Genomic DNA, 27870 nt, shown 5'->3' on the forward strand with positions numbered 1-27870 from the left:
GGTCTTTCCAGGTTAGTTCTTCATGAGGCACGGCAGTGATAGGACACAGACTCACCCTATTTAGGGAACAAGTATACAGAATACTTGAGATAAGACACCAGCATCTCATTAACTCATTATCAGTTCTTACATTGCACAGGACTATGAATTGTTCAGATCATTGGCCACACACTGCACAGAGGCAGAGCCTGGGATGAGGGCCAAAACCAAAGAGCTGGCTAAAATCAGAACACACTGAAAATACAACTGGCCTCATCATTGTCCAACTCTTACTGCCTGGGCTCATTAACTAGAAGCTTCATAAGCACCATCTGAGTTATTGATTAGAGCCTGCTAACTCAGCAGCAGCAACATAGTAAAGTCCTCCCACATGAATTATTGCTGCAGAAGGATCACAAAGGAATGCCACGACATTCCACTTCCATTTCACAAACCTGGTAGCCAGAGAGACCAACAGATTTGCCCAGGCTATTTCTCAAAGAGGATTTACCTCTTCAGGCTCCCTTGAACCTGGGATCCTGACATATAAGGCAGGCAGGCAGGCTCTACTGTACAGGTCAGTAGCATTTAAAGTTAAATTACAAGGTTATTACACTGACCTTCCTTAAGTCAATATTTTTGTGCTTAAGAATCATGCAGATGCTTCTGAAGTTATTGGTGGGGGGTGAGAGTGGGTGTTGAAAAAACTATTGCATTACATAGAGGAATTGGAAGAGGAAAATGAATATTCATGCATGCATTCCTTCCTGCTTGAGTAAAAGGAAAATAGAGTAAACATTCTTCTCAGACAGCAGGATTCACAAGTTTTGGAGTCCAAACCAACTTCCATTCAAATCAATGAATAGATACCAGCAGGAGTGTAATCAGACCTCAGATTATTCTTACTATTTATATACAAAATAACAGTACTGCAAAATTGAGCCTGGTAAATTAATAATTTTAGTACATGTGACACAGGAAAGGGTTACAAATTTGTGACTTTTCCAATTCATTGGCTCTCACTTCCATATTAAGGCAGAACAGTTCATACTCTGAATAAATGTGTGTTCCCAGGATTTGACATATAAGTTTGTTCTCTGAAAGCAATAGCTGCAAAGGTAAGTACCAAAGTGATAAACTTCTGGACCATTCAAGCGGCGTCTTATTTGGAGATAGTGTTATGTGAGGTTCCAACTGGGGGCTCTCTTCCCCAGTTCAATGTCTAAACCACTTTTTGTTAAACTTGTCAACCTGTACAGATTAATTTCTACCCAATGACACAGCTGAGCATGAGCAATTCTAACAGATACTCACATTTCTGCCATTACTGGGAGTGACCAAAATAGTTTTAACAAGAAGTTTCGAATGAAAACAAGTCTATTAAAGAAAAGCTCTTTCAAACATTTTCACTTTCTGATGCTGTTTAACAAAATTTTCAGTCTCTTGATTATTTTGTTTTTTAACAAGAAAATGAAAGTAAGTGAGGGGATCACAGTCTGTTTCCTTTCAATGTCTGAGCCATTGGAATGCACTGAGCCCTTTAAAGTTCCATTAATTCCCAAACAATCTGTAAACACATACACTTATACATTAACAACCTGGTTTTCTCTCCCATTTCTCATCAATTATTGCCAACATGATTAACATTTCCCACTTTCCTGCCCTAAGCCATTTAGCTCTTTATTTGCAATCAATCCATTTCAGAGTGTATCAGGAATATTCCAGAATTTGTGAGAAGACACTAGAAGACCTGTCTACTCTTTCTGAAAAATATCACTTTTGTCTTGTACTGCCATATTTCTGCAATGCACTAAGCCAACAAATCCACTCCCATATTGCTCAAAAATCTTTAAGTAGAAAAAATGGTTTAAGTCATAAGCTATAATTTAAGATCAAATAGTAAAAAGCATGAAGGAAATTAACAGGCAGTTTATTTGGCATTTTGCTAAAACATGGAAATGTTGGGGCTTTATGCTTAATGAGTAAGCAGATGGGAGAGTTTTCTTAACGCTGTGCAGGTTAGCTGTAGAACTCATTGCCACAAGATATGGATTCTTGAAATGCACAGTTAAAAAAAAAAAAAGAAAAAAAGAAAAAGACAAATCTGTGGGGTAGAAAAAAAAAAATTAAGGACTATTAAATCTACCAACCCAGTCATCTGCTCCTTGCCAAGTACTGCAATAGTACAGGAGGAAAGCAGTCAATATACTTCTCTTTTTCTGCTAAGCATCCATTACTGACCACAGAGAGACAAAGTGCTGGGCTGAAAGGGCCTCTGCTGTGCCCAGGCAAGGCTGTTGCCATACAGGGGATGCCCCAGTCCTAGCTCAGGCTGGCTTTAATGTCTCATAACAGGGAAGCCAGCCCACAGCAGTAGTACAAAAATGCTGAAATTCAGTGACTGTCTTCCAAGCCAAAGATTTCTTACATGCTGCAGCTGAAGTAATGGAAAGGCTGTAAAAGCTAGAGAGCATGAGGAAAATTCCTGTACAATGTGCCTCTCCCTACATCTGCCTCAGGCTTTTAAAACTCATTTCCATAGTAATTTCCTTCTCAACTTGACATTGCTTTGCTCCTAGTTCAATGAATACTTCCCCTGTTTGGTGAAATTCCTGCTAGGATACAGGATGTGAGCACTTAATACAGTTTGCATTCAAATTATGTTTCTATACTTTCTTTGGGATTCGTAGTTTTAAATTCCACAGTACTGGTCAACAGAATTGCTGAAGCAAATAGTCACTTCCTAGAATACAGTATGAATTCTCAATTAGGTTATAACTTAACATGTGCCCATGCACATTAAAAGGTAAACAAGAAGCTTGCCATGCACTGCACAAGAATCAAATCTCAATTGTTGTCCTTGAGTGTAGGCTGCTAAAGCCCAACCATATAAATTTCTTCCTGATTTCATGAACCAGAATCAGTCAGTTGTCACTGGATGTATCAGGAGGGATAGAGATTCTTGCAGCCAAACCCACAGCCTGTGATCTCACACAGGGGTATACTTCTCACCGTTGGACAGGCATGTAAATCCATAACATTTCAGCCCAAAAAACTAGACTTGCTTTGATCTTCCATTGATGCTGCACTTCTGCCTCAGACCTCCCAAATTTGTTTTTTGTAGGAGAGTGTTATTTGTTTCTAAGGGAGCCTGAGGACAGAGAAAAGCTTATAAAAAGCTGTGGAAACCAAGAAACCTCTGGCAGGAATAGAGGCAAATTACCTGTTTGGGCATTATCAAGAGAATAGAAGCTGAAGGCTGCACAGGACACTATCTGAACCCAAACTTCTCCTGCTTAGTAGTCCCACAGATACTCAGCATTGCCTGCTTTGCTGCCTCTCAGCCAATTCCTGACCAAAAGCTCTGAGTCCCCTCAGACACCCCATCTATTACACTGAAGTCACTGAAAGTCCTGCCAAAACCCTCTGGAGACTAAGCACAAATCCTTTGCTGAATTGTGTATGAAATGGAAAGAAAAACTGAAAAAAAAAAGTTATCTATGTAAGCGCTGCAGCTAGAAACAAAGAATAGAACAACTTACAACTCATTCCCTCTCTTTCCTGCTCCAGCCGTACACTCCCATACACTCTTACTCCCTTTGTGTTGGCTGTGGTATTCATTTCATTCGTGGAAGAGCTGATTCAGCTCACTAAACCAGCTAAAATATATCCCAGCCAAGGAACAAACATGTGAATAGAACTCAGACATTAAAAAAAAAAAAAAGGAAATAAGAAGAAATTCCTTCTGTAAGAGATCACTTTGAAAGCAACTGGATTTTGGACTATGCAAAACTTCTTGAGAGTGTCTGGTTTTCACAGAACAGTTCAGGTTTGTTCAAAAATGAAGACTGTCTTCAAGTCAAATAACAGAAATTCAAAGAAAACATGGAAATCAGCCCCAGAAGGGATGGAATAGCATGCTGTTCTGATCAGTGCTTCCATGAAAGATTCCTTCTCTTGCTTCCTAGAGCACACAGCTGAAAGTTCTCCAGGTCACAAAGGCTGCTATGGCAGAGCACAGGCACAGGAACGAGCAAAACTTTAGAGAAAATCCAAGGCACGTGAAACTTTAAACAAACCCTCTGTTTGTTAAGAATTGATGTTAAGAACATTACTATTAAGATCTCTCATCTTCAGAGTGAGAAATCCCATTCCTCTTTCTATGGAAGCCAGTTCCCTGAAAGAAAGAAGCCCTACAATTATAAGAAATAAGTATATTTTTTGCATGCCACATAGCAGGCATTGTTCTGAACATTCCTGAAGAATGACAAGTCTTAGAAACATGGAGAATTCAAGGAAGCATTGATTTGACTGTCACTGCTGTCACTGCTAGCTGTGACTACAGGGCACAGAGAATCTCTCAAGTATACAAGATCCAATGTTTGTGGCTGTGTGTGGCAAAGCTCTGTAGAAAGGAAGCACAGTTGCAATGCAACCCATTTAAAAGCATTATGAGGAAACATTCCTCCCCCACAGGGGCATCTGGAGTGCAGGGACTTTTTTCCATGATAAGTCTCCCAGTAGGAGGCACTGACCTGTTTTCATCTGCCATTCATCTTTGGGCCATCTCCCATTCTTTCAGAGCTAAACAAGGATATGCGAAGAGCCAAGATGTTAAAGTAAAAGGACTTAATGCAAATAGCTTTTTTTCCTCCCATCCCATCTGCCACAGACTCGGAACAAGATGTGGTAATAGAAGAACATAGAAAGGTCAGAGGATTTTGTGGGGGGTGGGGGTTTAATGCTTCTGTAGTCAGAATAGCTTGTGAAATGGTCTCAGGGGTCATAACTTAAGCATGACACATAAAAGGTGTACAACTGAGACAAACCAGTGATCCATCTGGACCAGGATCCTGTCTCTGACAGTGAATAGTATTGGACACTTCCCAGGAAGGGGCAAAAGTGGACAAATTACGAAGTTATGAGTGTTTAGCTAGTGGACCACCTTTTTCCTTTTTTTAAGGAAAAAGTTATTTTTGAAAACCACTAGTGAGAGATTGGTCTCAAGCTCAGGATCCCAGAATTAAAATATATAACAAATACCTATGTGCACTTTTTTAGGAATTAATTTTTTAACTCTGTAAGTGTTTAGTGATTTGAAAATAAGAGGAAACTTGAAAGCGCACTATTACTTCTTTAGAATTGCAGACAGAAGCAAAGTGCTGAAAAAGCTATGTAGGGGCATTTGTAAGTTCATTCATGGGGCTGATCTAGACACCTGGGATAATGACATTTGAAATGCAATGACAGCAAGTGGTGTGACTAGAAATATGCCAAGGAAAAGCACATAAAGCCCCACCCCGTGCTGCAGGATGAGCAGGGTTGTTCTGTGACATCGTTACCATGCTGTAAGTGCGCTGTATGTCTAAGGCTATAGTCTTGTTAGAACATGATCAAGGTCTCAGCCACACTGCATATTTTAATCGTGCTGTAATTGCACCAGGGGACAACTGTAGGAAAACCAGGTCCTATGATACAGGCATTTTTGAGGTGGAGTCAGACAGAGCAAGAGGATATCCAGGAGTAGAAAAGACAGCGCAGTTGAAGTGCCTTAGGGGAATAGACTCATGTCTGCCAGAAAGTCAGAATAAAATGGGGCTTGGATAAAAATCCCATTATACATTTGTCAGTGCAGCAGTTTAATACGTTTACTTACAGGTATAAATTAATTGAAACCTGCTGTGGTTAAAAATCAATCAAGCAGTACGGCTTGTTGTAGAAAGAAAAAAATGCATATATATATATATATATATGCCCTATAATAACAGCAAAGAACTGGCGAGTCTTCTCCAAGTCAGTATCAGGACCTTTTGACTTTCCTTACTACAGTATTCCTTTGTAAAAACACAGGTTTCAGTAGCTGGCTATTCCCTTAAAAGCAATCTTTATCATTTTACCTTTACCCAATAGGCTGTTCCTAATATACCATGGTGCTGCTCTTCTCCACTAAGCTGTTTTTACGAAAAAACATGCAGAAGGGAGTCAGATCAAATAACCTAACTGTGCTTATAAAGGAAAACAGGGAGGAAAAAAGGGGGAAAAAACCAAAAAGGATACAGATATAAGAATTTATATCATGTAGGCTAAGAAGGCCCTCCTTTGAAAACAGTGGAAATTAAATTCTTTAGACACTGGATCAGGCCAGATGTGCTTTGGTTATATGGTGCTAAGAACTTGACAGATATCTTTATCCACTGTCATCTCTGTTACCAGCTACTTATTCATTAACTGCTCTTCTTTATGTATGTATTTGTCCTCACTCTACTAGCCAGAAGATAAATTATTTATCAAGCTGAGATAAAAGTTAGATGTCAGGGTTCAAGAAAAATTCTAAATAGAGCTAATACATGACCAAACTGCAGCCTTGAGAATTATCTACAAGTTCCAAAATATACAAGCCATCAAGCAGGAAGGAGTTAACAGCATCCAATTTGTCTTTGTGCAGCTTTTCAGCTACCCATACTGTCACCTACACAAAGTAAATTCAAGTAGTAATGCTATTTTTTTATGTTTAATGTGCAAAAGTGCAAATACAGGATGCAGGATGACAGAATATGTTGGCAGGAACATCTGCATTACTGTGATCCAGAAGCAAATGCTAACTTAGGAAGTTCAAGCTTCTTAGCAAGAAAGTACTCCAACATGAGGCTCTTTTCTCACATAGAATATAATTTTTGCTCTTTCCCTATGAGTCCATTATTGACCATGGACTGAGATGGAATTCTGGGACAAACAAACCTCTTGATCAACCTGATATTGCTGCTCTTGTGCTGGTAAGTGATATTTATATGGATTTTAAAAGAATATGAAAAGCTCTTCACTCAGCTGAAATTTCTTTGAACAAGACTACAAAGCAAGAAATAAAGATGACATAGTGCAGGACACTTGACATCTTGGCTTTGTATTTTACAACAGATACTAGAAACTGAAGTCACCTAGAATTCTCAGAAGAGTCACCAGGGTTTTTCACACTTCCCAAGAAACATCTGAGATACAGTGAAACTCCAAAAGATCTTGTCATCATGCCTTCACTTGTTCAGATGCAGACCCAGCTGAAGAACAGAACTTAGAAAGGAATTGCTACAGAGAAGTAAGCTACATCCAAACATCTTGGGAAGAATCTCGCCTAAGACTGGAAGAAAGGGATTGCTCCAATCCTGAACTGCATCCAAGCAGAGTCAGCTTTTGAACTCCTAATCTGAAGGCATTTCAGAACAGGTGTCTAAATTTCACCCAAGGGTGTGTCAAAGCTGCTTCCTCAGCTGTCCAGGTCAAAGTGAGGTAGTCTCTTCCCATACTGGACAAAATTTTTAAAGATTGTATCAGATAAACCACCCCAAATTTCAGACTGTTTATCCAAAGCTTGCCTGAATGAGCCAGGTCTCTTTAGCTAGTAAAAATGGGCTTGAATCTCTTGCAACAGCACCCTTACTTGAAGGAGTCAGCCACTTCCAAAAGTTTTGCCCACTTCTGAACAGCGTATGAGGGCAACCATCTCAGAGGAAGAAAAGGAAGCATGTGGGAGAACCTAGAAACCAAAAGCATATTCAACATGGCAGGCAATCATGCTATATACCAGAATCCTGTTCCATTGCTGTGTAAGATAAAATGAGTTCCCAAAACTGAAGGGCAGAGGAAAAGAAAGGAAAAAAATCAGCTTCTGGTCAAAGCTGCTCCTACTTTGTGTTGGCTGGAGCAGTCTGCAGCCACCCTTATCTCAAATGCTGAGGTGTGGCTCATGCAGCCAGCACGCCCTGACATGCAGCGCACATCAGATCTGAGCACTTGCTTATCAGATCAGAATGAAGCACTGCTTGCTGGGACCTGTAGTCTCTGAAGGCCATATCTCTTTTTAAAAAAGACAGACAGCCACAGGGCACATCACAAAACTGAGGATTGCATGGGGCCCTCCCACGGTTAGTTTCCAACATCACACACTGCCAGAAAAAAAGAGATCAGATTTGGAATCTGGGCTGCCAAGGCTACAAAGACAAAAAATGTTATGCAGATATGTTTCTTAGCTTAGGCAAAACTGAGAAAGAAAATAGCTGAGATAAGCAGGTCCTTCAGCAGCTACAGTGCACTCGTCCATTTATCCACACACATATTAACAAAATAACAGTCATGTCTTTCATTGCAAGCAATATTGACACAAAAAAAGAAGGGTAAGAAAATAGCTCTGCTTCCTTAAAAAAAACAGCCAACCAACCAACCAAAAAAAAACCAACAAAAGAACCCACACACAAAAACAAGTTTTAATTGCCAATCTGACCATCTCCTCCTTTCCCAACAAAAGAGTTTAATATCACCAGTCCAGAATATTGGAGCTATGTCTGCCAGTCCTCTGGGTCACAAGCAATAGAACAAAAGGAAAGGGTCCCGAGCTGCATCAGGGGAAGTTTAGATTGGATATTACAAAAAATTTCTTTACAGAAAGGGTTTTTAAGCATTGAAGGAGACTGCCCAGGGAAGTGGTAGAGTCACCATCCCTGGAGGTATTTAAAAGGGTACATGTGGCACCTTAGGGACATGGTCTAGTGGTGAACTCGTCAGTGCTGGGTTAATGGTTGCACTCAATGATCTCAAAAGTCTAACCTAAGTTTTCTAATCTAAACAATTCTGTGATTCTATATCCGCATTTCAACTCCTTCTTCTCCAGGAAAATAAGCCTATCACCTGAGTTCCACATCTGGTAGTATTATGTTGGAGTGTACCAGAGGTTTTTGGTTTGTTTTTTTTTAAACAAGTCCCTTTAGATTTAAATTAGTTTTATATAGATAGCTTGACAGCTTTTGGAATATATTACTTAAGATTCATGGAGCTTTTTACTTATTTTGTGAATAAGAAAATAGAAATACCTAGGGAAAGTTTAGTTTGAAGCTTTTCCTCAGTAATCACTATTTTATGCTTAAATGTTTTCCCCTTAAAATGCAAAATTTGGCAACTATTCCTCTTGTTACTTGCTTTAAAAGGCAATGACTTTTCCCAGTATATCTCCCTTAAATGTAACAATTGGACCACAAATACCATTAAAAAGAAAAAAAACACAGAACCCCCCCCCCAAAAAAAAAACAAAAACAAACACAAAAACCCCCCACAAACCACAACCAGGAGTTTGCCAACTGGAAACAGAGCAAGAGAGTTTTTCCATGTATACCGCAGTCCTACTTCTGCCTTTAGTTAATCTCCTGTCCTCAGTTTCCCCATGCCTCCTGCCGGTGCTTTCACAGTTTTGGACTACAGGGGACCATCAGGAGCCAGTTCCTCAACCTGCAGCTATAACATAGGTTAGAGTATTTAAATCTTTGCTTGTGCTTTTCCTTCCCTGGGTAATTACTACTGTCCTCATCTGCCTGTATGCTCAAGCATACTTCTCATTCAAGAGGAAAAATTTTTCACAAGCCTAATGACATCTACTCCCAGAAAAAGCTCACCAGACCAACAAAAAGGAAATTCACAGCTGCTTTCTTAAATATTTTGACATATTAGAAGAAAAGGAAAGTTTTGAGTTTACAGTGTCACCTAAGAAATCCAGCAGAAGGACCTCATTAAATAAGTGTTCATCTTCTCACAATAATTGCAAGTGTCAGATGTATATCTAGAAACAAAAATCAGAGGCTTTAGGGCTGGATTCCACACACATGCAATTCCTGATTAACTTTATATGAGTGGCATTCATTGACTGGTATGAAAGAAACTCCAGTTCCCTTAACAGACATTGTTTATTTGAATAAAATGCCTATTACTATTTACTAATCAAAGATAGTTGAGGGAGAAGAGGAAAATCTCATGTGGAAAAGTCCATCATGAAAGGAAAGAGGAATGGATACATCTAGGTCATATAGGCAAGATACACACTTTCTTCCCCAATTTCTAAGACTATAAATGCTGAAACAAACACTAGCAAGTGCTCCTAATTTGACTCCAGCCTGGTGAGCAATTTTAACTGGCATTTGTCAGTTCAGTATTGCACAAGGGTGAAAAATTATATTGTATTTACCAGGTTCCTAACAGCAATAAATATTTGAAGATGCCACTCAGCTATTTTGTCTTTTGACTTGGCTGAGTACAGTCTTCTCAAAACAATACAAAAGGATACTATGAACACAGACATTTGAAAATTATTTTTTCCAAGAAACTGGTTAAGGGAATGAAGCACAAAGACACTGATTTGTTCTCATTTCTTTTACTTCTGGAGCTCTTTGTTACACATATAAGCCACAGGCCATGAGAAAGTGCTGATCTCATTTCTGGGCCAGAAGGTCCGGCTAAGCAGCACCAGATGGCCACTGGAGGCTGTCCAGGCATACACCAAGGTAGTTTCACCTGGTCCCCAACAGGCAATCAAGGCTCTGCAGGAGAGGGAGGCCGGAGAAAGGATGAACACAAGCATGACAAGAAAAGCCAATCAGCCTACATCAAAGAGATTGCCTTTGCCTAATGTTAGTCACACAGATTTATTTTCAGTTCTAAATCTAACAATTTTCTAGCTACTCACAACCAAATGTCATCCCTGAGCACCTGATTGCAAGCACATTAGAGAGTCAAAAATAACTATCAATTACTGTTCAGATGATAGCAAAATCTAATTACCATCTCTGCTGATAATTATCATCTCTGATTTGTTGATACCAATGCTTTCAAAGACTCAAGACACTAAACGCATTTAAAAAATAAGACTTTATGTACATATAATACTTCCAAATGTTTGTTGAATTGTATACATTTCTGTAAGATGTGAAAAGATGTGAAAGGCATTGCACATACTTTTGATGCTACACTGTACCAGAGAAATCAGGGACAGTTTCAGTGGACAGAATGCACAAACTGACCAGGAACTAAGCCAGAAGGGCAAGTGCTCTGTATGTGCCCTATTGAATGGCACAGCATCCCTCAGCAGCTCAATTACATGCATTTTATAGCTTTTAGGAAAGATAAATCACAAGCAAAACTATTTGCACCATTCAAATTAACTCATTTAAGGCTATTTCAAGTGTGTTTGTGCTCCTATACAGCTATTTAGGTGACTGAAATCCACACAGATTTTCTACAAAAATTAAGTGGAAAACCCTACCATTTAATACTGCCTCATTAAAATGTTTATAATAGCAAATAAGTTTTTTCTGGAAATGAAGCCTTGACTGAGAATACCCACATAAGAACAGAAAAAGTTGTTGTGCACCTAATACTTCACAAGTATTAAGGTCAGTAAAGCAGAGATTGTTTTTGTAAGTTAGTGATCGACATTAAAAATTCAGTATTCACCAGTGCACACGTTACCCAGTGGAATATAAGAAAGAACAACTCTTATTTCTAAGAGCAAAGGAAAAACATGGTGTCTATTATCATTCTCCAAAGGATACTATAAAAACATCTTTCTACATGCCTCCATAAATCCAGTAGCAGATCTATGAATTAAATTTTGCAGTAATACCACAATTGTTACTTTTGTTTAACAAACACTATTTGAATCTCTATTAAGTTATTATAATTGCTCATCTTTTCAGCTCATTAATTGTTAAACAAAAAGCGCCACCTGCAAATGCCTGCAAAAGTAAAGATTGATAAGATAGCCACAGACAGAGATTAGCTATGGGGAAATTCCATATTACCTCACATATTTATTAATTTCTAAAGGCCTTCATTGCACTATTAGTTATTTATTTTTCCTTTTTAGAAATGCATACATTTTATGCAGCATTTCTTTATTTTCTCTGCTATGCCCTTTCTGCTGAAGATGATGAGCTATATACCCAAAAATAACCATTCCAGTATTAGGTTTCCTGACACCTATAGCCTAACAAAAAATCTGGCATGCCAGGAGTGCAGGCCCAGTGTTAAAGCTCCCAACAGCAGTGATGTCTTTCCAGACAGTACTCCCAAAGCTGTCCCCAAAGGGATTGCAGACAGTGCCCTCCTGGAAGAGCAAAAAGTAAAGCCACTGCTGTATGTTTATCCTGTGAAAGAAATCTATAATTACTCCTTTTCTTAAAGCTATGGAGACTAGTGTGCTACTTTTAGTAGAGTCCTGGCACCTTTAGGAACTGGGTTTTTTTTTACTTGTACGCAGAGGGGAAACAGAATGAGGATTTATTTCTGTAAGTTCACATGGACCAGATGCTAATGAAAGAGCAGGAAACCCAAGAGGATTAGAACTACTTTATATACCCCATATATACACACCTTTTTGTGTTCCAATATTCCTATTAGCACAGTTGTGGGGCATCCAGCCATGGGTTTGGGTTTTCCCTTCTTTCCAGTGCACAAGGCAGAGTACCTCAGCCCTCAGCTCAGTGCTGAACCCCCTCCCAATCAGAACCCAAATGCACAGAACTGCCTGAGGGACAGATCACAGCATCTTGCACATAACAAGTCCATAAACAGATCCATTGCTACAGGCTGTCACATGCCAGGTAAAATACCTGGCACATTTGGTGTGGAAGTGAGGGTATTGCGTGAGAAGCAGGAAGCCAGCAGGGCTTTCATCCATATAATGGAAGAAAGCAGGGCTGGTAAAGGCTGCCACAGTTACTGCAAAGTATGTAAAATTCTGGCACAGAGTTGATCGCACATCTAATGCTCAATGTGCAGGGCTTGGCAAATCTTGGCAAGAAAGGGAATAATTCATTGAGGAGAACAATATTTTCCCCTCCTTTCTTTTCCTGGTATTTTGCATTATCCTGCCACTGTACTGACACATACTCTGTGTTGCCTCCTTATAATGGTAAAAGAGTTTGCTCTGAGTTTTAACAGGAAGAGACAGGGTAATTCATATAGCAAAGACATGAGCCACCAAACACTATGTTTTTTCTAACTGTGTTTTTCAAACTTTATCAGTTACTTGGTTTGGTACCTGAACATCAACTTTCACTTTTCTTGTATCACTTGTAGTGGTGAAGATCTCAAAGGTCAAATTATGCCTGCAGTTGCACACACAGTTCATGTTCCCCTCACCAACGATACAGGGAAAAACTCAGTGGGGCAGGGGAAATGGTGCAATGTAACAAGCTGTTCTTTGTTCCTTCCTCGGGCAATGTGCAAAGCTGGCAGCCAGAAAGTCTATTTTAACTTTTCTTACAAGACCTTTTCTATGATTCAAAGAAAGTTCTACAGTCAGAGATAGTCAACATTTTCACAACTTGTGTATGATTTCTGTACATTCTTCTGTGTTACGTGGGTATATGTGCCTATGAAGGATCAACTTTGCTTAATATTTCTTATTCCATACAGAAGGGAAACACTTTTGCTCATGAACATTCTGCCTCTCAGTCAGCCTTGCTCTAGAGGCCTGGCCCCACATGCAGAGAAGAACTGGAGTCAAAGTAAAGGAATATCACTTTCCTTGGGCTCTGCTGAAGACAACCCTTACCTGGAAGCAGCTACATCCTCACAAATTCTGCTACGGTCTCGGTCTCTTGCAGTGGCTTTCAGAAGAAAAGAAAACTGTACATCTTCTGTATTTGATATGGGGCCTTGTATGGGCTACAGATCAGTTAATCACAGAACACTTTTCTGAATACAGTGATGTGTCCTTTAAAGACTTCAAATTATTTTAAAGGAATTCAAAGGGACAGCATAGATGCTCTTCTCACTCTAAGCCTGAGAAAGCATCTCAGTTAATTTCTGTTGTATAAATGAAGTCAGGCTCATGACATGCAAATGCACTGACAGCATATTTACCCAAATCTCTCAGCACACAATCAGCCATCTTCTAGGCTGCAAAGGATGAGAACATATGCTGTGACTGTATTTGGGGAAAAGAACTCTTGTTCAGATCACAACATATACATTTTTGTTGCTAGATGTTGTGTTCCAAGTTAAAACTGTATTACCAAAAATACCAAACGTTATTAATGTAGCTTAGAAACAGAAAAAACCCCATCCCTAGAAACCTCCCAGCAATGTTTGTTTAGCAGTACACCTGTGAAAAACATTTATTTTAGGAAGAGACAATGTAAGGTTTCAAACAACTCTCTTAAATGAACAGGAAAAAAAATTCTAGCACTGTTAAAAGTGTCCCCTTCGGTAAGAAACGTCACGTGCATGGCACCTTAAAAATACGTGAATGTAAACAGCATTAAAAATTTCTTCTAAAAATAAGGCTTGGAGGATAGGTATTTGCCAAAATAATACCTCTGCCTCCATTTAAACCATTTTGAACCATAATGACAGCTGAAGATATCTGACATTGTGTAAAATTATTGAGCATGAATGTTATTTTGCAGCCAGGATTAGTGCTGCAGAATGTTGTTTAAGATAAGAAAAAACAAGAGGTGGATCTTTTTCAGCTGCCTGGTTATAGAAGTCAAGATTCTACAACCATTCAAATATTTTTAAAGTACAGCAATAAACCATATCAGGGTGTGCCCTCTTAAACTACTGGGATGTAATCCCAAGTAGAAAAGTACTCTGGACTATAATGTAAATTGGGTTAGACTCTTGATGCTCTGAAATGCAAAAATAAAAAGCACCACAATCTTATAATTTGCTAAGAAACATCTTTTAAAAGTGCATTAAACTGTAACTTACGAATTTTCAAGTCTCACGTGCATATGAATAGTAACAGTGGGGCTAGGTAAAGCACTCTTCCAGGAGATGCAACCCTGAGCAAAACAAAGACAAAAGACACAGGAAAGCAGTTAATGGATTTTCTCTAGCTCGCATTTACAAACATCACTGGACTGCGTAAACAGAAATTTCTCAGTCTTATAACTCAGTTTGAGGGTTTTTTTCACAGGTACAGCATGAGGTACACTAATAATAAAAAAATTGCCCCTTCAAAAGGGGCAATTCATCAAAAGACATCAGGTGTCTACTCCACAAAGCAAACACATTTCAGTTTTGTGAGAAAGTGTTCTACATTTTTTCCTACAATTACCTTTGGAATCATGCATTACAGCAGAAGAGGTTTTAGGTGTTGAAAAAATTACAAGTCATGAACCCCAATGTTTTGCTAGTTTTCAGTTACAGGCAGTACTCCTGTAAGTTCTTTAGTGCCAAAAAACCCTCCAGATATATCAAGTGTTCAAGGACCCAACATTTATAATTTACATTATTTTGGAATGCTTTTTATTTGTTAAGATACATTTGAAAATGTTGAGTTACATTTCAGATCTTTCCCCAAACTACATTAGGTATATCAACAAATAACTAATATGGAAATCAGCATTCCCATAATAAATTAAAATAAAGAACTTTAAGAATTAATATTTAGTGAGGTAAAATGTGATAATATGCAAATAAGTGACTGGAATACTTTAAGAGTTGTGTATAGTGCACATATTTTCTTCATTATCAGATTTTTCTAGAAAGAAGAATTTCTCTCTTTGTTCCAAGAGAGAAAATTATTCTTACTGCATTATTTGTCAACTAAATAATATCTTAAAACCTTAAAACCTTTTCAATAATTATTTTTAAAAGTAATTATTGAAAAATGGACAGTCTACAGTGCATGTGTCCTAGAACTCTACGATCAACATTGATTATATTTTTGTTTCCAGAAATGTTTGTTCCCAGGTTCCAAATTTAACATACTGGTCAAACTATCTCACTAATTCAATCCTTTTGAGCACAAGTATAAAAACCCAACAAACATTTTCACAAAAACCAGATAAGTTAAACATTGCAAGCTTGGTAATAGCTAAAGTACACAAGGCAGCATTTTCTCATTATTATTACCTTATTATACTATTTTCTCATCAGAAAATTTATTCTTTAAATCTAAGTGATGATGATAATTTTTGGGGAGCAAGAAAAAGCTGGAAATGGTTTTTCTTGCAGCAGTTACCACTAACTGAACATATGTCTTTCATTTCAAGCTACCATAGGTACTCTAGCTAAAGACTGTAGAAAAAGCTCCAAGCTCTGCTTTGAGATTGTTCACCAGAACAGAGATGTCTCTGATCTTAAGTCCCAGGGCAAGATTCTGGCCTTGTGAACACATTGGTAAAACTGCCTCTAGTGCAGGAAGGTGAGGAGTTCTCTCAGATGGTCCTTGGGAGACCTTTTGAAGCCTCTGCATCACCTCCTCTTTGAAATGCACTTATCTAAGCAGCAGCTGAAGTCCACTCATCTCTTTGTGGGACTGAAATAGTTTAGCTGTTTCTGTCCAATTAGTCCTCTTAACTATACATTTGTCAACAACCTTTTGCATTATTCCCTTCAGACACAGGTGGCCAGATGGCCTATTAGAGTCTAGCACCCAAACACCACAGGATGATGCTGCACATTTCTGACACACATTTGTCCTTCAGAGTTCTTTGGTCATCAAAGCAGACTTTCCCTGTAAAAAACTCTTATGTATGGTCTCTTCTCTTTCACTCTGTGATTCAGAGGAAAGCCCATCTGATGCAGGTTCTCTCATCCTTCAAGTAACATCATCTTTTTACCAGTCCCCTGAGGTGAGAGGTTATCATCACAATTTACCTTCCTGTACCTTAGTACAAAAACCTCAGCCACATCACACCACGGGCAGCTTTCAGTGCTTTCCATATTCTACTCTGCAGCAGGAAGCCACTCAGCTTCTGCAGGATTCAAAGCCCCTGAAAAAGCAAGGACATCTCCTTAAAAATTAAAGCCTTCTTGCAATGGTCCCAGCACTGGAGGATCTTGAATGGACCTCAGAAATCAAGGAGAATGCACAGATAGTGCTTTTTGCCTTAAGATACCTCAGCTGTCAACTCTACAGAGGGATGTCCATTCCTGAGATAATGATTTTATATCTGAAACGATGTTCTTATGCCTTAGTAATTGTATGTATGTGCAAAAAGTATCTGAATTTTATGTCAAACTTGATCACAACTTCATTTGAGGGGGAAAAATCCTAAAAGATTTGTCATGGAATAACAGAGTAAGCTAGAGTCAACGTCTTAAAACAATTTGTTTGCAGGTTAATCATGATCTGAACATAGATTTTCTTCCAAGTAGGAATAAGAAAGCTGTTCCATTTTTATTTACAGTGTTTAAGTATTCAGAAGCAGTCTGTACTAAAGAACAGTGGATTTTTTTTCCATTCTAACCAAGAGATTCACAAGGGATTTTTGAAGGCATTTTTTAAAAACAAGTAAGAGTCAAGAGGTCACAGATACCAAGTTGCCCTCTTACTGCAAAAATGTTAATGCAACTGGTCTACAAGAATATCAAGCATTTCCTCGTTGTACCACATATAAGGCAAAGTCTTTCTATTTACAGGATAATCAGCTACAGGGCAATCTGGTATTTTAGAGCAAAAGCACATGAAATTTTTAGCAGCCATTCTCTGGAGGAAAATTTCAAGGTGACTAGAACAGTTCTTCATATGAATAAAAATATTACTATAATTAGAACAGACTTCTTATATTATTATTTTACATTTCTTATTCATGTTAGCGGATTGCAGAAAAGGTATAGATACTTGAAAAAGCACAAAATTATAATTGAGGTTGTTTTAATTCTGTATTATAAAGAAACAGTATACATCATTCTGTTTGGAACTAAAAAGCTACACTACTGCCTCCTTAAAAGTCTGTGCAGCTTTGGTAAACTACTCACTAATAAGTAGACAACAGGCAGAGTTCTCAAGTTATTCCTGACTTTCACAGCAGCACTTGAAGATTTTCACACAAGATGCACTAAGTGAGTTTATGCAAGAATTTGAGAAGTAAGGAGGACTCGGACAAAAGGGGGAAGGGCAAGCTCTCCTTCATGGACTGTCACATTAAAATTGGCCAGCTAGAGTTCTGAGTCATTCCTATAGGAGTTTGTGACTGTGACCCTGCTCTGGGTGCAGTCAGTGCTTTAGTATGGAGCCCACCTGTGTAAGCACACTCAGACAGCTGGAGACAGCTGCTTTCCCTCAGCTGATAACCAAATCTCTCAGTTCAGCCTCCTCCAAAAGAAATACAGGAAATGCACCTACCCCTGGCATTGCCTGCACACACAGCAGAGAGAGGGCTGACCCTCCACAGAGTTCCAAGCCATTATCTCTATTTCACCAGAGTGAACTTACCTGGACCCTGGCCAGTCTCAGCCTTGAGCCTACCACCACACAACAATGAAGCTCTGCCACTGCTTCATCACAGCAGTCCAAGATCCACATTGACCCTATCCTATATCCAGGTATTATTTGCATCTTAGTGGGTTTGTGTACCTAAGACCTGGCATTGCTTATGCTGGCCCCCACCTAGGGGGAAGAAAACAAATTAATTTCTGTTTCTGGGGCTATGAGCCTAGCCAGTCTAGCTTGCTTGCTTACTGCAACTGTAATTTTGATTTTTAAACAATAATGTTACTAAAACTCACAAATTATATAGGCCCTGATCAAGATGGTCTCAGTTTCATTGTAGAAGGCTTTGAACTACCTTTTTAAACTGGATCCCATGTTCACAGATATTCACATGAAATCGCTTTGACAGAAGAAATGAGTAATAACATACAAACTACATCTCCTTATACAATTCAGTATGGAGCAACACATAAAACATTTATCAGAAAACATAAACAAAAATGTTATTAAACTGGTAGTTGATCAGCAGACCTGGAAAAGTTCTTGCAGGTCCAAAAGCTTATCTATTCTCTTTCCTCCCAGTTATATCAGTCAAATAGGCCAACCTGCTTTTCCCTACAGATTTTGCCCTGCAGAAACTTGGACTTATTTTTTCCAACAGTATGCAGGTCATTTCCCCTACGTACACTGCTTTGTAGTTTGTGCAGATCATCTAGATTAGACTCTACCCTGTCACATTGAGGAGAAAATGAAATTTTCAGTGAACTTGCAATAAGAGCCAGTCCTGATGTCATGGGATACAACAAGCACTGACTCTCAACTGAAGAAGCAGGTTTTTCCTAATCAGGTTTGCAGATCATAACTAGCCAGATTAAACAGAGACAGATATGGAGGATAGTGGGCAGGAAAATTGACCTTAAGATAGAGGTTTAAGCAAGAATGCTTATGCTGGAAGTTATGCATGATCCTACACAAAGATTAGAAAGTGAAAACTTGTCTAATTTACCACAAGGGTAAAAAGGGATGTAAGAACAATATGATCTGTTTAGGCTACTCTTTCTTGCCTTGGGCTTGCTTTACATACTCACTCTTTTTTTTAAGTGTATACAACGAAGCCTTTGAAATAAATCATACAAAATACTTCAGTTTTGCTGCAAATTTTCCAGTGCATTATGCATTATCAGGCTGTGAAGGGAATCTTTTTGGCTCTCACCATTTTGCTGCATCCATCCAGGAGCTTCACTTGGTCTCTCAATCTACTAAATTAAAGTCTACTTACTAACAGTGGGAAGATTATTTCTGCCAGTCACTGTTCAGTCCAGGTCTTCAGTGAGGTGTTACTGGCAAGGCTGCAAAACCTGACAATACAAGCTGAGGTATCAGGATCAGTTGCCTCAGCACAGTTCTTATATAAAGAGTTGGCAATAAAACACATCAAACTTAAAAGCAATGCTTGAAAAGAAAACAGTCTTAAGAAAATTATCTCATAAAAATACTTATTTCTCTCCCCACACAGTTTCACCCACTCCAACCATCATTACTCTGAAGTGCAGAACTTTGCAACAAAGCAAATACTTGACTGACAGCAGGAAGTTCCTGAAATTAAGACTAGTCATTTCAATCTAACAAAGAACTTGTGAGTAAATAGCTACTGGAAATTTTTTCAGGATTTATGGAAGTAACAGCTCTCTACAAGTTAGATTACAAGGAAGAGGAGATCATCCACAACACAGCAGCAGGAAAACCTAACAGAGGTCCCTGTCACTCTAGACTAATATTTAAGTCTGTACTTTGCAATCAAAAATTGATGACTGCAGTTTTAAACGCTGTCCTGGAATTGTCCATAAAATTAATCATGTGCATAAGTAGTCCCACATGGTTCAGTGGGTCTCATTACGTAAGTGTGAGCAGGGGTCTTAGGTCAAGATACTGCATTCCTTAAACCAGACAGATTCCCACTGAAGTGATTAGGAGCACTTCATTTGCCAAATAGAAAGAATTTACAGGTATTTGTTTGAAGTGTGATATGAATTTGCTTTAGCCATAGTTCCACCTTTCTCTAATGTTTGCAGGGAAAAGTAGAGTGCAGAGGTATTACTGACCAAAGCAAAGTTCAGATCCATATTCACAAGTACTTGCATCAGAAGTTTGTGCATGCAGTACTACCACATGCATTTGTCATCTGACCAAAGCATAACAAAACCGCTACGCAAATTTCTGCCTCTCACACACACATTTACTGATTCCCAAAAACATGTGAGGTTTTTGTTATCTTTTATGCATACAAAGAAATTGTTGCCCTTTCGAAACTGAAAGATGGACTACATTCTTGCCAGGTAAATAATTTGGTTTGATCAGCGAGCAAGTGCTGCAGCAGTGAAATGTGGTAAATTAAGCAGACATCCCGCTAAACCAGCAGCAAAGGATTGGACCCTTGGTGTTATTCACTACAAATGGATCTATTGGATTATGGGTCATTAATTCAATCACTTTTAGCAAGTACAACCAAATTGGAATGTTATTAAACATTTATCTTCGGGGGCAGATTTACGAGTGAAGATAAGGAGATCTAGACACTCCATTAGCCCTGCCTATTTCAGCATGCATTCCAGTCATAAGCACCTTTCATTCACAAAAATATCTCTGGAACCCAAAGCATCCTACAGATGTCTGCCTTTACATGCTGGTGACTGCACTCCGGCACCCTCCAGATGCTGACCGGTTATTTTCAATACACATCTTTTGACAATCTCTTGCTGCTTTCCTACTCCATGCTGTCAAGACAGCAGGGGCAAACCTTTTTTAAAAACCACAAATCAAAAGCTGGATTTCCCAATATTCAGTCAGTCCTAAGGACACTGAAACACCGAGCTTGCTTCTAGAAGCAAGTATTTTCTGAAAACCTGAAAAATTTTTCTATAACTAAATTTCCTTCTCCGAAGGGTTTATTTTAACTCTTAGCCAGGGTTTCCGTGTCTGACCCCCACAGTGGCTAGAGCAGGAAGGCACAAGGCAAAGAACAGGGCCTGTCTGTGAGTCCCTCGGATGACTTCCGAAAAGCCAAGACAAAGAAATTCTCCCAGATCTTTTGCAGGTCTTAATCACAGCTCTTGAAAAGGCACTCCAAACAATCTGTAACATAATGGCACCAACTGAAGTGGCAGAAAGAGATCTCCCTTTACAAGAACGGTTTCTCAGGACAAAGAGCAAGAAATTTAGAAGCGAAATTAGAACAATTTACCACATTGGCTGTAGAGAGAAATGGTTTTTACTGATGCAGTTGAGGTCATCACTTACTTGCTAAGAAAAAAGGGCAGTTATACTAAAGCAGTCTCCTTTCCCTCTGAGGTCAGTTTGGGTTCTTTGAAAGTTTTACCTGAGCCCCTCGAGCCATTCAAAAGTAAGGAATTAACTAAACAGGAGGAGTTTTCACCACCCTGGTCTATTGTTTCAGCCCCCGAAGACACTAACATTTGTCACTGCTACAGTTCACATTCCTCCATATTTGTGGTTTCCAAACAAGAAATCCAAATTATTAAAAATTTTATTTAAAGGTCAAATTCCAGAAGAAAATAATCACATGAGCAAGGATGGGTTGGGAGAGTTTTTGTTGCAGGTTCTGAACAAGAATGCAGTCAAATGCAGAATGGAGTTAGCTACCTTTGTCTTACCCTTATTCTGATAGTTTCCTCATTCTCTTGAAAGAGGGCCTTATCCTGATTTTAAAGGCTGGGTTTAACACCATGAAAGAAGTAAGAAGCTTAACTATAATCTCAAATTCTTTGCATTGATGGGGAAGAAGTAGAAAGCTGGCCGATAGAAATTGAGCCTGTTTTAGTTATGATTAAAACAACAAATCACATTCTACCATAACTGATACATGACTTAAAACATCAACCATTGCTTTTGTTACAAAATAATTGTGACAACAAGGTTAAACTAACACTCAAGACTACGTGTCAAGTATCTAGAGAACCAAACTTGGCCCTGATTATTATAGAAGGAGCAATAACCTGAAAAAGCCTTGTTTCCTAAGAGTGGCTCTCAGGCCTTTTCATATCACTTTCAGTGGATCGAGATTCAGGCAAGCTAGATTGTTTCTCTGTTTCAAAGTCTCAGCCCAGTTTTTAAACATTTACAGAAATACAAAAACTGCATCTTAGCCAACCTTGTGATATGAGGGATAGCTAGCAGAGAAAGAGAACAAACCAAAACACAGCATCAACTCCTGAAATTCCCCAAAAGGCAGCAGATTTCACTGCTGAAAAGTGCATTTTTATGGAAGGGTGTTGGCTCTGTTATCAACTGCTATGCCCTTACTAGCTCTTAAAAGTAGAACAAATGTTAAGAAAGGTTTTATGACTGAATGGGGATAGGCAGGAGACAGACTATTAAAAAAAGACATGGGAAGGAGTTAGCACAGAGCCAAAATAATCTTGCAGCTGCATTACATTATCCCAGTGGGAAGTTGCCAGGCTGGCAGCAAAGTTAAACTCTGCATTCATGAAAGGGAAGCACTGATACCACCAGCTATAACTTGCATTAAATGAGCTTCCCACACCTCAGTGCCAACCCAGCTCAATCCTGCTCTGCAACAATTTTGCTGTTTCAGCCCTGGGCCCGTTTTGCACATAGGTTGCCAGTCAATCTGAACAAGCTATACATTCAAACAAGCTATACTTCCATGCAATGAGTTACAATTAAGCTTCTTTCAGACCATCACAAGAAATAGTAAGGATTGTTCTATGTTAGCAATAGCTAGCAGATAGGTACTTTGCAATCTGAATATAAGTCTGAATATAAGACTTAAAGTCTATATCCCAGACAAACTCCCATGTTATTCACACTACTTATTCTACAGTACCACAAATGTACGCAATACTTTTCAAAATTACAAAATAGAGACATTCTCGAGCTGGGAGACTTTATCATATCTCAGGGTAACAGCTTTGGAAAGGGAATTTATAGAAGAAACTGGGGTAAGAAAAGACATCTTGGAAATTTTCATAAGGTAAAGCAGATCAAGAAGTGGTAAAATGGATAAATATCAAAAGGATAAGCTATAGCTAGGTAAGAAATGGCAGAAAGCCTGGAACCTTTTCATGTCCTTGTCAGCATGACAGAGACTCAGGGTGCCAGCTGAATATTTTCTTTCATCTGCAACTGTACCACCATGGCCACCCCCCAGACTTTTCAACACTGTCCAAAACCTACTGTATCCAGAGACTGACAGAATTTGTTGAGATGTTCCCTGCTGATAGAAAAGTGGAGGCATGATACAAACAGCAGTGTGGAACCACAGAAACATAACCAGCGTATTTCTTCATTCTTTCACAGGGGCACAGACTATGGAGTTGGTTTAAAGTTGCACACCTCCTTCAGGTTACACAAGCTCTCATGGAGGAACAAGGTTAGAATAGCAGAATTTTCTATGCCCTTTAATTTAAAGAACTTAAAAAACATAAACAAAAACAAACCCTGAGCTATAAAAGCAGATTGTAAATGGGATCACCTCACTAGTAAAATGCAGCTGTATTTGCCATGCAAAATTGCAGCTAATGGTTCATGGTGACATTACACCACCATCCAAAGCCCAGAAAAGGACAGCTCTGAGGCCACATACAGGAACTAACTTCAATTACTTGCAGTTATGAGAACTATCTCTAATAATTCAGATATTAAATACAATTCATAGTACATCTTGGCTCTTTTGGTCATCTTCACAGAAAACTCTAGTCTTTGGAGAGGGCTGATCAGAAGAAAAGAGTGTGCACCATTTATGTGACTGAGAGGAATGAGAAAGACTCAAGTCCTCTTCCTCCACAATCACATAACATTATCATACAGCTGCAGAGTTATATCCGTCACCAGAACAATAATATTTAGCACTATCAGAACATAAAGAGCAACACAGAATCCAGTTTATGCAGTTTAAATATATGGTTAATATTCCTATGGGGAACAAAGTCCAAAGAAAAGGAAGCATCTTTAAAATTCCTCGCATTGCCCCCCAGGCCTCAGCTGAGCACTGTTCTTGGTGTTTCTGGTCTTTGAACAGTCCAGGAAGCAGGCTTGAGTTAACTCATCAGTGCTGGTGAGTGAGTTAATCAGTCTTTGGTTACAGTTTTGCGCTGTCTCCAAACTCAAGTAGGCATGGCGTCACACTGGCTTATATTAAATAGTTTTCCCAAAGGCCTTTCAATATAAAAAAGGGGATTTTTTATCAATAGATTATTCCAGAGCAGAGTTTAATGAAAATGGGACCATACTGTAAATCTAGAAGACATGGAGTCATTCATCTGTAGTGAAGGAAACACAAGGAGACACTTAAGTGTAGATTTCTGTAATACATTGGGTCTACTACCCTTTGTGGGGAAATGCAGATACCTTTCTTTATCTTCACCCTCTCTTCCAACAGAAAATACCCACAAAGATGCAGAACTACCTAGGCAAATGATTTAAAGGCTTTTCTTAAGAACCACTAGGGAATATTTATTCACAGACAAAGAAGGTTCCCAGTTGTTTCACTTTTATCTTCATATTTCCCTCAACAACTTTAGCACCTACAACAAAAATTAGTATCTTCTTTTGCTAGGTGGAAGCACAGATTCCCTCTCAAAAGCAACCAGCAACAACACAGTAGTGCTGGGGGGATAATTTTTTTAGAAACAACATCTGTATTTGTAGAGATCTATAAATGAAGAGATCACTCAATTGATACACTGTAGGTCAACTCTTCCTTTCTTTAGGGTTCACTTTTCAGCAACTGAAATCACAAGGCATGAAGTCAATAGATATTTAAGCTATTTAAATAGCACCAAGGATAAAGGTCATGCCTCTGATGTGATTTATCTTCACAAGAACCCTACCAAATCTTGGAAACCAAGGCCTTGGAGATAGCAGATTCTGGAGGCTGCATAGATAAGGGGCTGGCGTATTCAAACTACAGATAGCTTTTTCCAGGGTGTATTTAAATAGCTTAGAGCAAGGTCTTAGGTAAAAACAAACAAAAAACCCCCCAAACCTTCCAACAATGTGATATACTCTGGCAAATGCCCATGAAGTCGTAGAGAACTGCTCTCCCCTGTACTGCCTGAGAGGCTGCTGTGTTCCCAAGCATTACAGCAAAGGAAATCAACAGTCAGGTCCTCCAGTAACTGCTGTTTCACAGCAGCTGCAAGCTAGCCCAGCAAAACAAACAAAAGAAAAAGTACAACATAATAATAAGAGTAGTAGTAATAATAAAAATCCCCCAACAAAGTAGCAAACTGAATCACTCAGAGGTCAGTCAAATATAAGAACTGATGCCACTAAGAAAAGGAAGAAGGGAAAGCCTGGAGCTCCCCAAAAATATCTCAAGACACCAGTTCCTAAAGAGGTAGCAGAAATAGGCAACTCCAGCACCACAACTGCACAACATCATGTAAACGTGTCAGCAGATAATTTGGTTAATATTTTTTTAAAGTAATGAAACCAGATGAACAAAGAGGAAAGTCAGCATCTCCCTGAACTTCTGTGCACATTACTGTACACATGTGAAAATCTGCTCATGTGACTTTTTAAAGTTTGACCAGTCCTGTGAATTCTGCTACAAAAAAACCTCATTTTTGTTTCAAATTTACTCTATGACAGAAACAGAACTCCGGCTTGTGTAACAAACAGCAATAGCACAATCAAAAAATTCCACCTGAGGCCAACTCTGTTCAGCAACCAGAGAGGAAGAGAACTAATTAAATCCATGTTCTCTAAAATCAGAAGTGGTTAGCTGCACATATCAAATGGAACATAGTATCTGTCACAGGCAACTGACCTCAAAACAGGGGAGGGAGCAGGGGAGGTGAATGCAGTTACAACAAAACACAGTCTGAAGGAAAAAGTGATTTAAGAGCTACTAGAATCACCAGTATTTGTGTTTGGGTGAAAAGAACAGCAGATGTGAAGCTAAAGTAGGTACTAAGGACACATTCATGCAATCCTGGCAGAGATAAACTTGATGATATAATTGGGAGTTCTGCCTATTTTCTTTCAGATCAGTGTCCCAGTAATTTATTAAGCTCTCTTAACCAGTAAGTCCAGATAGGAAGGATTTCAGATTAATTAACTACAGGTTTAAACCCACAAAGGGGCATTCTGCATCTCAGAGACCACCTCACGCCCATGCAGGAGTGGGGGGAGGTATCTTTTGAGAACAAACATGAAGGCCAATACTGACCAATTCCAAAATTTTCCCTGCACTGCCCAAATCTCTATAGACTGCAGCAAGTACCATTTTTGCTTCTGTGACAGTCAGAAAGCTCTTGAATCATTAACATGGGAATAACAGCATTGCTATTATTCCCAGACATTTCTTTCTTCACTTTTCAATGTTTTCTCTGTGCTATCTGTCATTACCTTGTTCTCTCATTTTCCTTTTCATTAACAATTATTATTCAAAGGAGGAAATGTAGCACAGACTGAGAATTCATTCAGCATGAATGGACAGAGACATTTGGTCTAGCAACTTCAGCAGAGGATCAGGAGTCAGGCTGCTTGCAAGGCCCAGCCTGACAGTCTCCCTCTTGGTCTTTGAGCAAGTCATTTAAGGTCAAGTATTTTTTCTTCCACAAAGACACAAGTTCAGTAGAGGGTCAATTCCTTTGCATAGAAGAAGAGGTTAACTACACTAACACTGATGCTCCTACCTACAGCTATGCTGTCCTTTCATGAAGAGCAGAAACTTCCTTTAGGTTTATCCTCACCACAGTTACAACACAGGAGATCATGAGCTAAAATATTTTGTGATCACATCAATGCATAGCATGGCTTTAAATACACCACAGGCAGGAAAAGCTGTGTACACTACATCAGCTGGTCAAGGCACAATTTGACTTGGATGAGAGCCTTCTCCCAGCATGATTGAAATAAACAACATGGGTTTTTTTTTCTGATCTGACCTGTGTTTGCAAACATCACACACACCAGTCCCCAGCAGTAACTAGTGTTGACTGGTGCACCACAGTCAACCCATGAAGACAATTTACTGTAGTTGACATCCAAGTCACATTTCTTCTTCTGTCTTAGGGTGTTGGGAGTAAGAAGGAACTCCCACAGAAAGGGGCTCTGCAGTCAACAACTTGTGTGGACTCCAGGTACAGTTCCCCAGTGAGGACTCCAGCCTTCCCATCAGATGGCTAGATCTTCTCTTCACACATGTATGACAAACAGCAGCAATGCTGCTTTCAGCCTGCTTTAGTTTTCCAACTGGATGGAATAATTTTCACTTGTTTAACAATAGAGTTGGGGGAAAAAAACAATGCATCACTTCAGCATTAATGTGTTTATGTTTCTTTTTACCATACAGAAAGGCAGAACTCAACAAAATAGATCCTTCTCAAGAAACAAGCCAGTTAAAAACAAGCTGTGTGAAATTTAGCCTAAATCATGTGGCACCATGTACCATTTGTTAGGTACATGGACCTACAACTTATTTCTCCCTCATTTTTATTCTAGGAAACAGGAGTACTGGTGCTGAATTCAGAGAGCTTCAAAGTCAGGATTGTCTCTCTCTGGGAGTTTCAGATTAATACAGGATAAAGAGATTAAGTTGGACTTTGGTTCTCTGCTGCATTCCTCTCACATGCCATGGATACCTGAGGCAGAACAACAAGGTAGCATCAATTCTGTGAAAGGTGCAAGATTTTCCATCAGTTCCTAATGTTTATATGCAAGATGGCACATTCTCAAACTAATAAGGGTGAAGGAATTTACTTTGTAAGGTGAATAGATCAACTATGGATTAGACTGAATTAGCAAGATTTTTGTCTCCTATTCCCCTTTTCCCTCAAAACCAGATATTATCTTGAGGGTCATTGCTGCACTTTTCTTTCCAGGTTAAGAGAAAAAACAAACATCCCATCTTTCAAAGCTTC

The 27870-nt window shown here is 39.0% G+C and overlaps 1 protein-coding gene and 1 long non-coding RNA gene across 4 annotated transcripts in view; one reads left to right on the forward strand and one right to left on the reverse strand.

The window, feature by feature from the left end:
- Positions 1-27870, reverse strand: part of ALS2 (alsin Rho guanine nucleotide exchange factor ALS2) — a 221407-nt gene that overhangs the window by 180342 nt on the left and 13195 nt on the right. For both annotated transcript variants that reach the window (XM_064434042.1, XM_064434043.1), the window contains exons 2-3: positions 16405-16520; positions 14509-14582 (exon numbers count right to left, since the gene is read on the reverse strand). The gene's annotated coding sequence lies outside the window, so the exon portion shown is untranslated. The remainder of the gene's footprint in view (positions 1-14508; positions 14583-16404; positions 16521-27870) is intronic.
- On the forward strand, positions 444-27549 carry LOC135308740 (uncharacterized). 2 transcript variants are annotated; one of them, XR_010369096.1, is made up of 5 exons: positions 444-556; positions 4562-6752; positions 6895-7069; positions 23300-23372; positions 27452-27549. It is a non-coding gene; the product is annotated as an uncharacterized LOC135308740 (long non-coding RNA). The 2 variants fall into 2 exon arrangements; XR_010369095.1 differs by lacking the exons at positions 23300-23372; positions 27452-27549 and having other exon boundaries at positions 6895-7616.

Source organism: Passer domesticus, chromosome 10 (genome assembly GCF_036417665.1).
Source record: "Passer domesticus isolate bPasDom1 chromosome 10, bPasDom1.hap1, whole genome shotgun sequence".
Classification (NCBI taxonomy): domain Eukaryota; kingdom Metazoa; phylum Chordata; class Aves; order Passeriformes; family Passeridae; genus Passer; species Passer domesticus.